Source organism: Chlorocebus sabaeus, chromosome 20, assembly GCF_047675955.1.
Source record: "Chlorocebus sabaeus isolate Y175 chromosome 20, mChlSab1.0.hap1, whole genome shotgun sequence".
Taxonomy (NCBI): domain Eukaryota; kingdom Metazoa; phylum Chordata; class Mammalia; order Primates; family Cercopithecidae; genus Chlorocebus; species Chlorocebus sabaeus.
The window spans coordinates 27702177-27718771 of record NC_132923.1 but is presented as its reverse complement, the minus strand read 5'-3'; the positions used below and the strand labels follow the sequence as shown (position 1 = coordinate 27718771).

Genomic DNA, 16595 nt, shown 5'->3' with positions numbered 1-16595 from the left:
ACTCGGCCTAAAAGAGTGGTGGCAACAAAACCAGGAAGGACACACGTGGCACACTCTGAAGATCAATTCTACAGACCTCGGCCTATCAGCAACAAAAACAGTGATGTTAATTTTAAATAGAAATTCAGAATGAGAATATGGTTGTGGAAGGAGTTCAGCATTAATTTGTTCAACATTTACCAAATACCTACTGTACACAGGGCACTGTGTGTGTGTGTGTGTGTGTGTGTGTGTGTGTGTCGGAGGTTTGCTCTTGTCACCCAGGCTGGAGTGCAATGGCGTGATCTCCTGGGCTGGGCTGTGTGTGTGTGTGCGTGAGACAGAGTTGCGCTCGTCACCCAGGCTGGAGGGCAATGGTGTGATCTCAACTCACTGCAACTTCTGCCTCCTGGGTTAAAACGATTCTCCTGCCTCACCCTCCCAAGTAGCTGGGATTACAGGCATGCGCCACCATACCCGGCTAATTTTTTGTATTTTTAGTAGAGAAGGGATTTCTCCATGTTGGTCAGGGATTTCTCCATGTTGGTCTCGAACTCCCGACCTCAGGTGATCAGCCCGCCTCGGCCTCCCAAAGTGCTGCGGTTACAGGCGTGAGCCACCACGCTGGGCACTGTCTTAAGTGACAGGGACCCCAGGAATCTACACAGACAAGGTCTTCTTCAAGAAGCTTACATTCTAGGGGGGAAGGACAGTAAGTTGGCAAAAAACAAAAACAAAAACATGTAACTCGAGATACTGATAAATCCTAAGAAAATAAAGCAAGACAGTGTTACATATGGATTAGACGATGCTGCGTATTTCAGGGTAGGCTCCTAAAATCCAAGACAGCCACACATGCTTTGTCACTCTCCCCACGGAGAGATGTCGAGTGTATTTCCCCCTCTCCTGAATCTGGGCTGGCCCTGTGACTACTGAACCAAAATCCTTTGGTGGAAGTGGGGCTGCGATGGTTCTGTGCCTAGCCTTCAAGAGGGTCGCCTGCTTCTACTTCGCTTTGGAACATGTGATGGTTAACTTTAAGTGTCAACTTGACTGGACTAAGGAATACCTAGAGAACTGCAAAGCATTCCTTCCGATGCGTCTGAGGGGGTTTCCAGGGAAGACTGGTTTGTGAGTCAGTTGACTGAGTGTGGAAGATCCACCCTCTGTAGGGGCGAGCACCGCTCAGTCATCTGGGAACCCTAATAAAACAAAAAAGAGAAAAGGCAATTTCTTTTCTCTCCTGGAGCAGGGACACTCTTCTTCTCCTGTCACTGGACATCAGAACTCCAGGCTCTCCAAGCCTTTAGACTCCAGAACTTATACCAGCAGCCCCTAGGTTGTCAGGCCTTCAGCCTCAGACTGAAAATTACACGATCAGTTTCCCTGGTTCTGAGGCTTTCACACCTGGACTGAGCCAGGCTACTGGCGTTCCAGGGTCTCCAGCTTGTAGAGAGCCTATCATGGTACTTCCTGGCACCCATAATCATGTGAACTAATTCCGCTAATAAATCCCCTCTCATCCATCCATCCACCCACCCTCATTGGTTCTGTCTCTCTGGAGAATCCTAAGAAAGAACATATGTTCGTGGGAACACGCCCCTCTTGGAACCCAGCTGCCACCTTGTAAGAAGGCCAGTTACAGGAAGAGGCTGGGTGCAGGGGCACACTGAGCTCCCAGCCTGCAGCCAATATCAATGGATAGTCATGTGGCTGAGCCATCTTGGTGGTTCCAGTCCAGCCTCTGGTGACTGACTTGATGATGCAGCCAACGTCATGTAGAATAAAAGAACTATCCAGCTGAGCCCAATCACACCCCATAAAATCACAAAATCACCAGCGGTAATAAAAGTGTTGTTTAAAGCCATTACACTTGACCAGGCACGGTGGCTCACACCTGTAATCCCAGCACTTTGGGAGGCTGAGGCGGGCGGATCACAAGATCAGGAGATCGAGACCATCCTAGCTAACACAGTGAAACCCCGTCTCTACTAAAAATACAAAAATTCAGCTGGGCATAGTGGCACGCACCTGTAGTCCCAGCTACTTGGGAGGCTGAGGCAGGAGAATTGCTTGAACCTGGGAGGTGGAAGTTGCAGTGAGCCAAGATCGCACCACTGCACTCCAGCCTGGGTGACAGAGCAAGACTGTCTCAAAAAGAAAAAAAAAAAAAAAAAAAGCCACTACACTTTAGAGTGGTTTGTTACACGCAAGTAGGTAACTACCAGAACATTTAAGGAGAAAAATAAGATAATCTTAGGAAGATTTGGAGAACATCCAGAGAGAAGACACAGCAAGTATAGAGGCCCTGAGTGGGGAAGAAGCTGAAGCAGTCAAGGAACAAAAAGGAGGCCAGAACAGCTGGGTCTTGGAAATGAGCTGGGAGGCAGGGAGGTGGGGAGGGAGGGAGTGGTAGACCACAGTAAAGAGTGTGGTTTTTACTCTACGTGTAACAGGAAGCCACCTGAGGCTTTAAATAGAGGCATGATAGAATCTGGTTTACATTCTAAAAGAAATGACTGTGGCTATTATGTAGAGATTAGAATGGAAAATTATCAGGAGGTTAGGAGGATCTGTAGTCATCCAGTTGAGAGATGAAGGTGACACGAGCTAAGATAGCAGCAAAGGCGATGACAAATGCTCAGATTTTTTAAATCTGTAGGTAGACCCTACTACATTTGGCAAAGTGACCAGCTAATAGGTCACACGGCATATTTCTTCCTCCTTCTGGACAAATGATGACTGTATGTCTCAGCCTCTCCTGTGAAGTATGGCTGTGTAATAGTAAAGTTCTGGCCAATGCAATGGGTAGAAGGAATACGCACCACATCCAGGTCTGGCCCATGAAAACCTCCCAGCTGCCTTCTTCCAACCTGGGAATGTCCAGGACACTGAGCCCTGGAGGAGGGCAGCCAAACTATGCAGGTGCCTGGGCCCACCTGGAAGGCCACCCACTAAGTGGGAATATAGCTTTTCACTTTCACGTGAGCAAAAATCAATTTCCTTTATAGTATATCCTGAGACATATGGGTGTATTTCTTATAACATCTCTTGCTACTCTAATACAGAGATACACTACAGAATTGCTTGAACCTGGGAGGTGGAAGTTGCAGTGAGCCAAGATGGCACCACTGCACTCCAGCCTGGGTGACAGAGCAAGACTCTGTCTCAAAAAGAAAAAAAAAAAAAAGCCACTACACTTTAGAGTGGTTTGTTACACGCAAGTAGTAATTTTGCTGCAAATTTGGATGTAGGTAAGGACAAGTGAAGATTTGGTACAATTTCTAGGTTTGTGGCCAGGCCAACTGGGAGAAGAGAAAAGACTGAGGAAGACAGCAAGTTCTGAAAGATCAAGAGTTTTGTTTGGACACAGTAAATCTGAGGTGTCCACTGATGTCCAAGTAGAGATTGTGAACATGCAGGATGAAGCTAAGGAGAGCAGTGGGACTGCATTTGAGAGCCCTCAGGATGTAGATGGGGTTTAAAAGAGATGGACTGGGTAAGATCACCAGAAGATCTATTATGAAGACAAAAGACTGAGTCCAGGGCAAGCCAACATTCGGGGATCAGAAAGAAGAGGAGGAACCAGTAAGAGATACTTCTAATAAGTGCTATGAGGCAGGAAGAAAACCAAGAGAGACTGGAATTCCAGAAGCCAACTGAAGAGAGGAGGAGAGAACAGACAAATAAGTTGAATGCTGCTAAGAGGTCAGGCAATCAGAGGGCAGCAAACTGACCCCTGGATTTGGCACAGCAGCTTTAACAGAGAAAGCCTAGCAGGAACGGTTAAAGGAGTAATTCAGGTGGAGGTTTCGGATCAAAGTGACACAGTAACTCTACAGTGGTACCCCCATCTACAGTTTTGCTTTCTGAGGTTTCAGTTACCCACAGTCAACTGCAGTCTGAAACTATTAAATGGAAAATTCCAGAAGTAAACAGTTCCTAAGTTTTCAATTATGCGCAGCTCCAGATAGTGTGAGGAACTCTCTTCCTGTCCTACTCCATCCCACCTGGGACGATGTCCACACTGTAGGTGTCACACTCCAGTCATTTAGTATCCATCTGGGTTATCAGATCGACTGCTGTGGTATCTCAGTGTGTGTGTTCAAGGAATCTTTACTTAATAATGGTCCTAAAGCACAGGAGTGACAATGCTGGCAATTCAGATATGTCAAAGAAAAGCCATAAAGTGCTTCCTTTAAGTGAAAAAGTGAAAGTTCTCAACTTAATAAAGAAAAAAAAGGGCTGGGTGCAGTGGCTCATGCCTGTAATCCCAGCACTTTGGGAGGCTGAGACCAGCAGATCACTTGAGCCCAGGAGTTCGAGACCAGTGTGGCAAACACAGCCTGTCTCTACTAAAAATACAAAAATTAGCCAGGCATGGTGGTAGGTACCTGTAGTCCTGGCTACTTGGGAGGCTGAGGCAGGAGAATTGCTTAAACCCAGGAGGCAGAGGTTGCAGTGAGCCAAGATTATGCCACTGCACTCCAGCCAGGGCAACAAAGTGAGACTCCATCTCAAAAAATAAATAGGCCAAGCGCAATGGCTCATGCCTATAATCCCAGCACTTTGGTAGGCCAAGGTGGGCAGATCACCTAAGATTGGGATCTTAAGATCAGCCTGACCAACATGGAGAAACCCTGTCTCTACAAAACAATACAAAATTAGCCGAGTGTGGTGGCACATGCCTGTAATCCCAGTTACTCGGGAGGCTGAGGCAGGAAAATCACTTGAATACAGGAGGCAGAGGTTGCGGTGAGCCGAGATCGCGCCATTGCACTCCAGCCTGGGCAACAAGAGTGAAACACCGTCTTAAAATAAATAAATAAATAAAAATATGCAAATTAGCCGGGTATGGTGGCACACACCTGTAATGCCAGCTACTTGACAGGCTGAGACAGGAAAATCGCTTGAACCTGGGGGACAGAGATTGCAGTGAGCTGAGAACGCACCACTGTACTCCAGCCTGGGTGACAGAGTGAGACTCCGTCTCAAAAGAAAAAAAAAAAAAAATTAAGAAAAAAGAAAGAAAGAAAAAAAAAACTCATATGATGAGGTTGCTAAGATCTATGTTAAGAACAAAACTTGTATCCATGAAATTGTACAGGAGGAGAAAGAAATTCATGCTAGTTTTGCTGTCGTACCTCAAAGTGAAAAAATTCCAGCCACAGTACATAACTGTTATTACTGTGTATTGTTATAATTTTTCTATCTTGTTAGTTATTGCTGTTAATCTCTTACTGTGCCTAACTAATAAATTAAACTTTAGCAGAAGTATAGATGTATAGGAAATAACACAGAATATATACAAGGTTCAGTACTATCTGAAGTTTCAGGCATCTACTGGGGTCTTAGAATGTATCCCCCAAGAGTAAAGGGGGGACTCTGTACTCCAACACACTTCCCCAACTCCTACTTCTGGCCAACATGGAGTAACAGGGACCAGATTTACCCTCCTGCCTGAACAACCAAAGCTCTTCACAAAATATATAGAACAATAGTTTCTGGCCGCTTGTGGCGACTCATGCCTGTAATCCCAGCACTTTGGGAAGTCAAGGCAGGAGGATTACTTGAGCTCAGGAGTTTGACACCAGCCTGGGCAACTTAGGGAGATTCCATCTCTACAAAACTTAAAATTTAGCTGGGTGTGGTGGCGCACATCTATATTCCCAGCTACTTGGAGAGGCTGAGGTGAAAGGATCACTTGAGCTAGGGAGGTTGAAGCTGCAATGATCATGCCACTGCTCTCCAAGACGGGTGACAGAGCAAGACCTTGACTCAATTAAAAAGAAAAAAAAAAACCACTAAAATCGCTGTTATGCTCTGGAGATACTTAGAAATACTGAATAACTGTATACTGTATTGGAAAAAATTAAGAGTTCAGCTAAGGAAGAAAGCCATGGAAGAAGCAAATACCAGAGAGGAGAGTGAAGGCTAATAAGGGCAATAGAGGGCAAGCCAAAAAAATGCAATGGGCAAAAACCAAAGAGGGGCTTAATTTCAAGAAAGAGGTATCAAGCATATTCAATACTTCAGAGAAGTGGAGAGGAATAAAGTCTGGAAAAAAGCCATTAGATTGGTTAATTAGTTGGCCATTTATGACCTTTCAGAGAATGAGAGTGAGAAGCCTAATTCTCTAAGTGGTTAAGAAGTAGGTGACAAAGGGAGTGTGTAAACTGGAGACAGGCTCCAAGATGGGAGTGCATGAAATCAAGGTTACAGGAAGGGTTCTTCATAGGCAATGAGGTTATGCACTCCATAAATAGAAATGAATGAAGAGGGATGAAGACAAAATTTCAAAAGCAAAAAGAGAAGTTGACAGATTTCATATTATAATATGATATCAAGTGGACAGAGAAATTACTAAGAGTAATTTGCATTTCTAACACTATATGTGAGGAGGTTAAGATGGGGGAAATGGAGATTTGAAGCAGAAAAAAAGTACTTACTACAGGAGGCATTATACAAAGGGAAGTGAATGAAAAGCCTGTCAAGCAGTTGAGAGTTTTTTTTTTCTTTTTTATAGAGACAGGGTCTCGCTATGTTGCCCAGGCTGGTCTCGAACCCCTGAACTCAAAAGATCCCCCCGCCCCCCGCCTTGTCTTCCCAAAGTGCTGGGATTACAGGTGAGCCACCGTGCCAGCCAGGAGCTGAGTTTTGACTGTGACATCCACAAAGTCATACTATTGGCAACTATGTTACTGTCTCCAATAATAACCAGCAGTTCCATAGATTTCTGCAGGGATAGAGATTAGCAATGTAGAAATGATGGAAGACCGGAGGGTAAGACAGAATAGAAGAATCAGCTAGAAATTCAAGCCCTCCTGCCAGATCCCCATGGTCACTGATCGAAGGCTAGAACTCCTTGAGAAATCCTAAAACGAATCTCCCACTTCCTCCAAACAAAGCTGCATCTAAACCTGCTGGAGAGCTTGTTAAAAAAAAAAAAAAGGATTCTGATTCAGTAAATCTGAGGTAGGTCTGAGAGTCTCCACTTCTAACAAGCTCCTGGTGATGCCGCAGACCACACTCTTGAGTAGCAAAGTGTTAATCAAAAGTAACCATCCTAGCTGGCTTCGTTTAATGGTAGCACCTATGTCATTCTAGTACTTGTCAGGGGATACTTCTCTCTCTCTCCCGCAGTCCCTACTAGTTTTACTATTTCTCTCCTGTCTCAGGCTTAGGTACTAATAATTTTTAAATTATAATATATATAATAGTAGCTAAAGGCCGGGCACGGTGGGTCATGCCTGTAATCCCAGCACCTTGGGAGGCCAAGGCGGGAGGATCACCTGAAGTTGGGAGTTCCAGCCCAGCCTGACCAACATGCAGAAACCCCGTCTCTACTAAAAACAAAAGTAGCAGGGCGTGGTGGCGCATGCCTGTAAGCCCAGCTACTCGGGAGGCTGGGGCAGGAGAATCGCTTGAACCCGGGGAGTGCAGGTTACGGTGAGTCGAGATGGCGCCACTGCACTCCAGCCTGGGCAACAAGAGCAAAACTCCGTCTTAAAAGGAGCTAATATTTTGTTACTATGTGCCAAGCACTGTTACATTAATTTAATCCTCACAAAACTACTGTAAGTAGTACTCTTATCCTCACTTATCTTCATTTTACAGATCACACAAAGTAACTTGCCCAAGACCACTAGGCTAATAAGTGGTAGAACCCAGACTGGCTCCACCTAAACCGCCTCTCCAGGGCAAAAGTACTAACAGGCTCCCAGGGGCTTCTCTGAGAGGATAGGGTCTTAGAGTGGAGAAGACCTGTTAGAACGAATAGTTATATATTTTACTATATAAAATATATATAGTAAATTATAGTAGCTTCTAGACTGGAGAACTACCAGGAAACACAGATCTCCGTGCAGACGGCCAGCCATTGAGTACAAATGGACACAAAAGAAAGTCTTTGGTTTCAACGAATGCACGTGAGTAATGGGAAAGGCAAGACTAACTTGGATTAGTAGAGTCAAATCCTGTATTAGGCTAGAAGTACCAGGGCATACGTCGGGAGGTTGCAACTTAGTTCGTGTGATTCTGTAGTTTCTTGGAACCACGGCTCTCAAACTTGTCAATCTGCATTTTTAACAATTTCCCAGATGACGATAAAGCTACTCTGGGAAGAACACTTCATAATCACTATCATAAAGAAAACCTGAATTGTTTTTCACCACCTAGTTATAAACCTACAGCTTATGGTGTCTCTAACTTTTTACACTGAAATCAGATTTGAAGTCAAGCGCGATGGCTCATGCCTGTAATCCCAGCACTCTGGGAAGCCAAGATGGGAAGATCCCTTGACCCCAGGAGTTAGAGACAAGCCTGGGCAACACAACGAGACCCCTTCTCTACAAATAAAATCTACAAATTAGCCGGGCGTGGTGGCGCGCACCTGTGGTCCCAGCTACTCAGGGGGCTGAGGTAGGAGAATCGCTGGAACCCGGGAGGCTGAGGTTGCAATGAGCGGAGAGAGCGCCACTGCACTCCAGCCTGGGTGACACTGCAAGACGCCGTCTCAAAAAAAAAAAAAAAATCGATTTGGAGGTTGTTTTGTGTCCTTTTTTGTTGTTGTTAACTGTGTTAATTCACAAATTTGAAGTTTTAGAAAATTAACTACAACTAAATCTGAGCTATTCTGTTGACAGTATTTATTCAAATTATGCTTAAAGTTTTCAGAGATAACCAAAGCCAACGTAATTCACCCTGCGCCCGGGTCTCGCTTTGCACTCGCTGTGCCTTCTCCGTAGGCCGCTCTCTGGGCCCAGCACCTCCCCGCAATGCGCACAACCATGGCGGACAGGCAGCCGCCGGCGCGGGAGCCGAGGGAGGAGCCCGAGGCACCCACAGGCCGGAGCCGACGCTGCGCAGCGAGCACGGTTCCCGCCCCGGGTCGCGCCTGCGGCCTCCCCAGAGTCCGCGCCGCGAGTCCGCGGTACCCGCCGGGGCGTAACGCCCCGCCCCACCCGCCGCACAACACACCAACTGCACGGACTCACGTCCGGGATCCCCTGCCTGCCTCTCGAGGAAGACACCTGCCCAGGCCGGCCGCAGAAGACGTCGCACAGCTTGCCGCCGCCCAGCGTTTCAGCGTGCTTCCTGCGCCTCCTCATCGACTTGCTCGGCTGGCGGCTGCGTGTCCCTCCCCCGTTGCGGGCCGCTGATTGGCCTTGTTGATTGGGCGGGGCTAGTAGCGGGACCGGCCTCAGCGCGCGGGTTAGTTTGGCCACGGATTTTCTTTTCCTTTTCATCTGCGGAACTCTTTCTGCGAAGGAAATCTCGCCTGGAACTCAAATATATACAACGGATAGAAAACATATTTTCTTACTATTAATATATGTGATCAGTTTGAATGTGTAACATTCGCCATGAAACGCAAGCATGATTTTTATTTTTTTTTGAGGCAGAGTCTCACTGTGTTGCCCAGGTTGGAGTGCAGTGGCGCGATGTCTGCTCACTGCAACCTCCGCCTCCCGAGTTCAAGCAATTCTCCTGTCTCAGCCTCCGGAGCAGCTGGGACTACAAGCGCGCACCCCCACACCCAGCTGCTTTGTGTTTTTAGCAGAGACGGGGTTTCAACCTGTTGGCCAGGCTGTTCTCGATCTCCTGACCTCAGGTGATCCGCACGCCTCGGCCTCCCAAAGTGCTGGGATTACAGGCATAAACCACCGCGCCTGGCCACAAGCATTTTTTAAAGGGAGAATCACGGATGACAACTGTAGTTCTACTCAGGGCAGGACAAGGGAAAGGTCTGCACACTGTAGGGCAGTTGGAAATAGTGAAGTTTTGTTTTTGTCTTTAACTGCTGGCCTTGCAATCTCGAGAAACTGTAAAGATGGTAAAACTGTAAGATGGTAAATTTTACCATCTTAACCATTTTTAAAGGTACAATTCAGTGGCATTAGATACATTCACATTGTTGTGCAACCATTACCACCATCCGTCTCCAGCACTCATCTTGCAAAACTGAAACTCTGTACCCAGTAAATGGTAACTCCTCATTCTTCCCCTCCCTTCTTCCCAGCAACTGCCATTCTGTCTCTATGAATTTGACTACTCTAGGTATTTCATATAAAGATTCATACAGCATTTGTCTTTTTGTAACTGATTTCACTTAGCATAATGTCCTCAAGGTTCATCCATGTGTCAGAATTTATTTCAAGGCTGAATAATATTCCACTTTATATATATGGCAGTTCATTCAGTCATCTGTTAATGGATAACAGGTTGTTCCCACTTTTGTCTACCGTGAAATAATACTATAAATGTGGATATACAAATATCTGTTTTCTAACCCTTTTGGGTATATACACAGATGTTCAAATATCTGTTGCTTTCAACTCCTGAGCAATATATACAGAAGTGGAATTGCTGCATTATGTAGTTATTCTATTTTTAATTTTTTGAGGAACTGCCATACTCTGTTTTGTTTTTGTTTTTATTTTTGTTTTTGAGATGGAGTTTCACTCTTGTTGCCCAGGCTGGAGTGCAGTGGTACGATCTCGGCTCACCACAACCTCTGCCTCCTGAGTTCGAGCGATTCTCCTGCTTCAGTCTCCTGAGTGGCTGGGACTACAGGCGTGCACCACCATGCCCGGCTAATTTTTGTGTTTTTAGTAGAGATGGGGTTTCCCTATGTTGACCAGGCTGGTCTCGAACTCATGACCTCGTGATCCGCCCGCCTCGACCTCCCAAAGTGCTGGGATTACAGGCATGAGCCACTGTGCCGAGCGGAACTGCCATTCTCTTTTCCATAGTGGTTGCATCATTTTACATTCCCACCAAGAGTGCACAAAAGTTCCAATTTCCCTACATCTCTGCTGACATCTTTTTATTTTTGTATAGTAGCCATCTTAATAGGTGTGAGGTATCTCGTTGTGGTCTTGATTTGCCTTTTGCTAATGACCAGTGATGTTGAGCATCTTTTCATGTGCTTATCAGCCATGCCATTTATATATCTTCGTTGGAGAAATGTCTATTCAAGTCCTTTACCCGTTTGTTTTGTTTTGTTAAGAGACAGGGTCTCACTGTCACCCAGGCTGAAGTGCAGTGTCATGATCATGGCCCACTGCAGCCTTGAACTCCTGGCTTTGCTCATTTTTTTAGTGGGTTTTTGTTGTGTTTTAGTTCCCTGTATATTCTGGATATTAACCACCTTATCAGATAGGATTTGCAAATATCTTCTCCCACTTTTTCATTTTTTTTAGAGACAGGGTCTCCCTGTATTGCCCAGGCCGGTGTCAAACTCCTGGGCTCAAGTGATCCTCTTGCCACAGCCTTCCAAAGGGTTGGGATTACAGGCATGAGCCACCACACCCAGCCCCGTCTTCTCCCTGTTAGTGGGTTGCCTTTTCACTCTGTTGTGTCCTTTGGCTTCTTACTGTAAAACAAAAATAAAATTCTAAGCCCCCCAACCGACTAAATAGACCCATCCTGTCAGCCAAGGGCATTCTAAAGTAAACCTGAGGCCGGATGTGGTAGCTCATGCCTGTAATCTCAGCCCTTTGGGAGGCCAAGGCGGGTGAATCACTTAAGATCAGGAGTTCAAGACCCAGCCTGGCCAACATGGTGAAACCCTGTCTCTAGTAAAATCACAAAAATTAGCCAGGCATAGTGGTGGGCCTCTGTAATGCCAACTACTTGGGAGGCTGAGGTAGGAGAATCACTTGAACCTGGGAGGTGGGTGTTGCAGTGAGCCAAGATCATGCCATTGCATTCCAGCCTGAGTGACAGAGCGAGACTCCGAGACTCCGTCTCAGGAGAAACAAACAGACAAACAGAGACCTTAACACTGATACACTTTGTAGCAATAAGATACCAATGTGACAGCAAGTCCATCCCCCTACCCCCACCTCTGTGTTGTCCCATCTTTCTGGACTGAACCAATGTACATTTAACATGTATTGATTGATGTCTTATGCTCCCTAAAATGTGCATAAAACCATGCTGTGGCCCAAACACCTTGGGCACATCTTCTCAGGATCTCCTGAGGCTGTGTCATGGGCCATGGTCACTCACATTTGGCTCAGAATAAATCTCTTCAAATATTTTACAGAGTTTGACTCTGTCGACATTACAATTTTGAAAAAATAAACATTTTAAAAATAAAATTTGGGGGCAGGTGTGGCGTCTCATGCCTGTAATGCTAGCTTTTTGGGTGGCCAAGGTGGGAGGATTGTTAAGAGGCCAGGAGTTTGAGACCAGCCTAGGTAACATAGTGAGACCCCCATCTCTATAAAAAATTAGCCCCACATCGTGGCATGTGCCTGTAGTCCTAGCTACTTGGGAGGCTGAATGAGGCAGGAGGATCATTTGAGCCCAGGAGTTCTAGGCTATAGTGAGCAAGACTTTGTCAATACAACAAGATGCAATAAATTTTAAAATTAAACATTTTAAAAATAGAAATAATCTCTCAACTTGATGAGGCAAACACACACACACACACACACACACACACACACACACACACACACACAAAATTGGAGCAGACCTCTCAAAGTCCTCCCTGGGAATAATTAAGAACCTCTGCACTACCCATCCACCGCAACTCCCCTTCCTTGCACTCCCAAATGAGATGGACCCTGAGAGTATAGATACTTCAGTCCTCTCATTTTTTCTTTTATGTGAACCTCAAAGAACCTAGTCACCCCCATGCAGAAGACATGTGAAGACAAAAAATGACATATGTGACCAACTATTTATTGAAGCAAATATAACAATTTCTGGTGCTTATTATTTTGAGAGGGAGTCTTGCTGTGTCGCCCAGGCTGGAGTGCAGTGGCACAATCTTGACTCACTGCAACCTCCACCTCCCGCATTCAAGCAAGCGATTCTCCTGCCTCAGCCTCTCGAGTAGCTGAGATTACAGGCACACGCCACCACACCCGGCTAATTTTTTATTTTATTTTTATTTTTATTTTTTTTTAGAGACGGGGTTGCACCATTGTCGACAAAAAGAGTCAAACTCTAAAATATTTGAAGAGATTTATTCTGAGCCAAATATGGGTGACCATGGCCCGTGATACAGCCCTCAGGGGGTCCTGAGAACACCTGCCCAAGGTACAGATTAGTTTTATGTATTTTAGGAAGGCATGAGACATTAATCAAATACATTTAACAAATACATTGGTTTGACTTAGAAAGCTGGGAGAACTCAAAGCCGGGGGCTTCCAGGCTATAGGTAAATTTAAACATTTTCTGGTTGACAATTGGTTGAGTTTATTTGAAGACCTGGGATCAAAGGAAATGTTCAGGTTAAGATAAAGGATTGTGAAGACAGAGTTTTATTGTGCAGAGGAAGCGCTCAGATAAAAGACTTCAGAGAAAGCAAGTTGTAAAATGTTTCTTACGGGAATTAAAAAGGTGTCTGGTTCTAAGTTGAATACCTCCTGGATCTGGAAAGAAAGGAAGGAAAACAAAGGGGAAAAGGGATTCTTTATAGGATGTGCATTTTTCCCACCAAAGACTTTGCAGGGCAATTTCAAGGTATGGCAAGAAAATGTATTTTGGGGTAAAACATTTTGATTTTCCTGTTAAGCCAGAGTCAGATTGGAAAGTAAGTCACGATATACAGGATTAAATAAAACCCATCTGATGAGAATTCATGGTTTGTAAGGCACGACTCCCCATACCCCTTAGATAGGAATTTAGGCAAGATTAAAAATAAATAAATAAATCAGAGCTTAGTCCTCACCATGTTGGCCAGGCTGGTCTCGAACTCCTGACCTCAAGTGATCCACCTGCCTCAGCCTCCCAAAGTCTTGGGATTACAGGCATGAGTCGCCACACCCAGCCATGGTGTTTATTATCTAATGTACTCCAGTAAAAGAAATGAATTCCATACCTAATGTCCAGGAGAATCTTTTCTCCCTGAGAGTGATGAAGGTGGAATATACAATTTTATGAATATTTTTAACCAGGAACTTGAACTGGTCTCGAGAAATAGCTTATTTCCCTAGTTTTAAACTTAACACAACTTATCTAGTATCTAAAATGTGTGAAATTCAACATGAAAGTAAACTAAAGAAGAGACTGGGCCAGGGATGGTGGCTCATGCCTATAATCCCAGCACTTTTGAGGCTGACGTGGGTGGATCACCTGAGGTCAGGAGTTCAAGACCAGCCTGGCTAACATGGTGAAACTATCTCTACTAAAAATACAAAAATTAGCCAGGCGTGGTGGCCGGCACCTGTAATCCCAGCTACTAGGGAGTCTGAGGCAGGACAATCGCTTGAACCTGGGAGGCGAAGGTTGCAGTGAGCCAATGTCATGTTGGGGACAAGAGCGAGAGACTTCATGTCAAAAATTAAAAAAGAAGAGATTGTGGCCTACTTTTAGCAGAATTCCCTTCTGCATGCCTGAAAGGTAGAAAATTTGTGTACCTATTGAATACCCACAAGCTAGCTGTATTTTATTTCTTCCTAAGTTGAAATTGCAAAATTGTAACTGAATGAAAGAGATCTGATCTCCCCAACTCCATCTTGCTTCCAAGCTGTCATTGTTCATTCCTGGTCGTAGGCCAAACTAACTTTGGTGGCTCAGGCCTGTAATCCCAGCACTTTGGGAGGCCAAGGTGAGCAGATCCCTTGAGGTCAGGAGTTCAAGACCAGCCTGGCCAACATGGCGAAACCCCGTCTCTACTGAAAATACAAAAATTAGCTGGGTGTGGTGGTGCGCACCTGTAATCCCAGCTACTTGGGAGGCTGAGGAGGAGAATCGCTGGAGGTAGAGGTGGCAGTGAGCCAAGATCACACCACTGCCACTGCACTCCAGTCTGGGTGACAGAGCGAGACTCTGTCTCAAAAAAAAAAAAAAAAAAAAAAGTGATAGCTCTTTCCCAAAACAAACCCCCTTCTTGCCTGGGGACTAGACTGCCTCCTTTGTAGGAATAACAAATTAGCCACAAGATTAGACATTACAGTTTAGGAGTCATACAGCTGGAGGCTACAAGATTCTGACCCTCCCCACATTGCTCCTGGGGATAACATCATTACTGTAAAACCTAAGATCAGAGATTGAGATATTTCCCAGACCCTGCACTTGATGGATCAGCTGGCACCAGTTATATCGATAAACTGGCTCATCTCATCTTGTGGCCCCCACCCAGGAACTGACTCAAGAAGACAACTTTGACTCCCTATGATTTCATCTCCAACCCAACCCATCAGCACTCCCAATTCATTAGGAGTGAACCCCACCCACCAAATTATGCTTAAAAACTCTGATCCCAGAATGCTCAGGGAGAGTGATTTGAGTGATAATAAAACTCCAGTCTTCTGCACGGCTGGCTCTGCATGAATAACTCTTTCTCTATTGCAATTCCCATGTCTTGAATAAATTGGCTCTATCTAGGCAGAGGGCATGGTGAACCTGTTGGGTGATTACCTCATTTGACATATTCATACTCTTGAGTTTGAATTTATACATATTGTTAGGCTTTTATTAGTCAACTTTCACAATATATTAAGGATAGAAAGTTCTCTAAATCTTGGATAAAAGAGATAGAAGACACACAAAAGTTATACAGGCCAGGCACAATGCCTCATGCTCATAATCCCAACACTTCAGGAGGTTGACTCAGGAGAATCACTTGAGGCCAAAAGTTCAAGACCAACCTGGACAAAGCAAGACCCCATTTCTAGAAAAATTATTTTTTTGTTAAGTTATACAGTTGCCAGGGATTAAAAAGCAAATTAGTAGAAGAACTTTAGAAATAATCTAAGAAACTGATTACGGGCTTCATCCATTGGACCTCACTTTCTCCCAGTAAACTGAAAAAATAACATTCTTTTGAAAGCCAAAGACTCTGAGGAACAGAAACAGTTTTAGGTGTCAAGAGGTCTTTATTGAAATAATAGCACAGTTACACTTCTAATACCCTTTCCACTTGTATACAACAGATGAAAAATGCTTGCTACATACAGTGCACAGACAGTTCAATAATGAGAACCAATACAACTGCATTTGAAATAAATAAAATAGCCTATTTAAATAATTTAAAGTAAAATTACTGTACAATATGAAAATAAAGATACATAAATGTTAGAATCTACAAAGCTGTAGAAATAAAATCATTATTCTGCATTACACAAAACAGTGCAAGAAAAAAATCCAAATAAGCTTTTGGAGTGCAAAGTTTAAATCTTCCATTTTAAATTATCATGCAGACATAGCATTTCAAGCCATGCTATGGTCTATGGCAAGGATTTTAATTTTTAAGGAGAAAACCGCTAGCCAGTAAATTTACTGCCCCATCAAGTGTTGCATCACATAACTGCTGCTGCTCTGCTTCTATGGTTCAGTTTGGAAGGAAGGTATCCTGTTGCATTCAAAAAACTGAAGTTAGTAAGTTTCTGAAGCAAACACATTTACCTTTTAGCCTGAAACAAAATCATATGACAAAATAATCATATCCCTGGGTTTAAGAAAAAAGAAAGGGCCTATACCACATAGTGAAGAAGCAGTTTTTCATTCATCTTTAAACTCCATAATGATCCTTAAGTGAAAGCAACCATGTAACTTTTGAGTGACATATATTATGGAATTCTGACCTCTAGAAGACAAGTGATAATACAATATGGGATCATGAGAAGAGCAAAAGTAATTCTGAACACCTGGGA

At 44.4% G+C, this 16595-nt stretch overlaps 2 protein-coding genes across 2 annotated transcripts in view; both read right to left on the bottom strand.

Moving 5' to 3' along the window:
- The window catches only part of CLCC1 (chloride channel CLIC like 1), a gene marked incomplete in the record, with an annotated part of 37604 nt that extends 28490 nt beyond the window's left edge, over nucleotides 1-9114 (bottom strand). The window contains 1 exon segment of the mRNA NM_001329797.1: nucleotides 8975-9114.
- Nucleotides 9115-15591: 6477 nt separating this feature from the next.
- Nucleotides 15592-16595, bottom strand: part of WDR47 (WD repeat domain 47) — a 69015-nt gene continuing 68011 nt past the window's right edge. The window contains exon 16 of the mRNA XM_073008525.1: nucleotides 15592-16294. The gene's annotated coding sequence lies outside the window, so the exon portion shown is untranslated. The remainder of the gene's footprint in view (nucleotides 16295-16595) is intronic.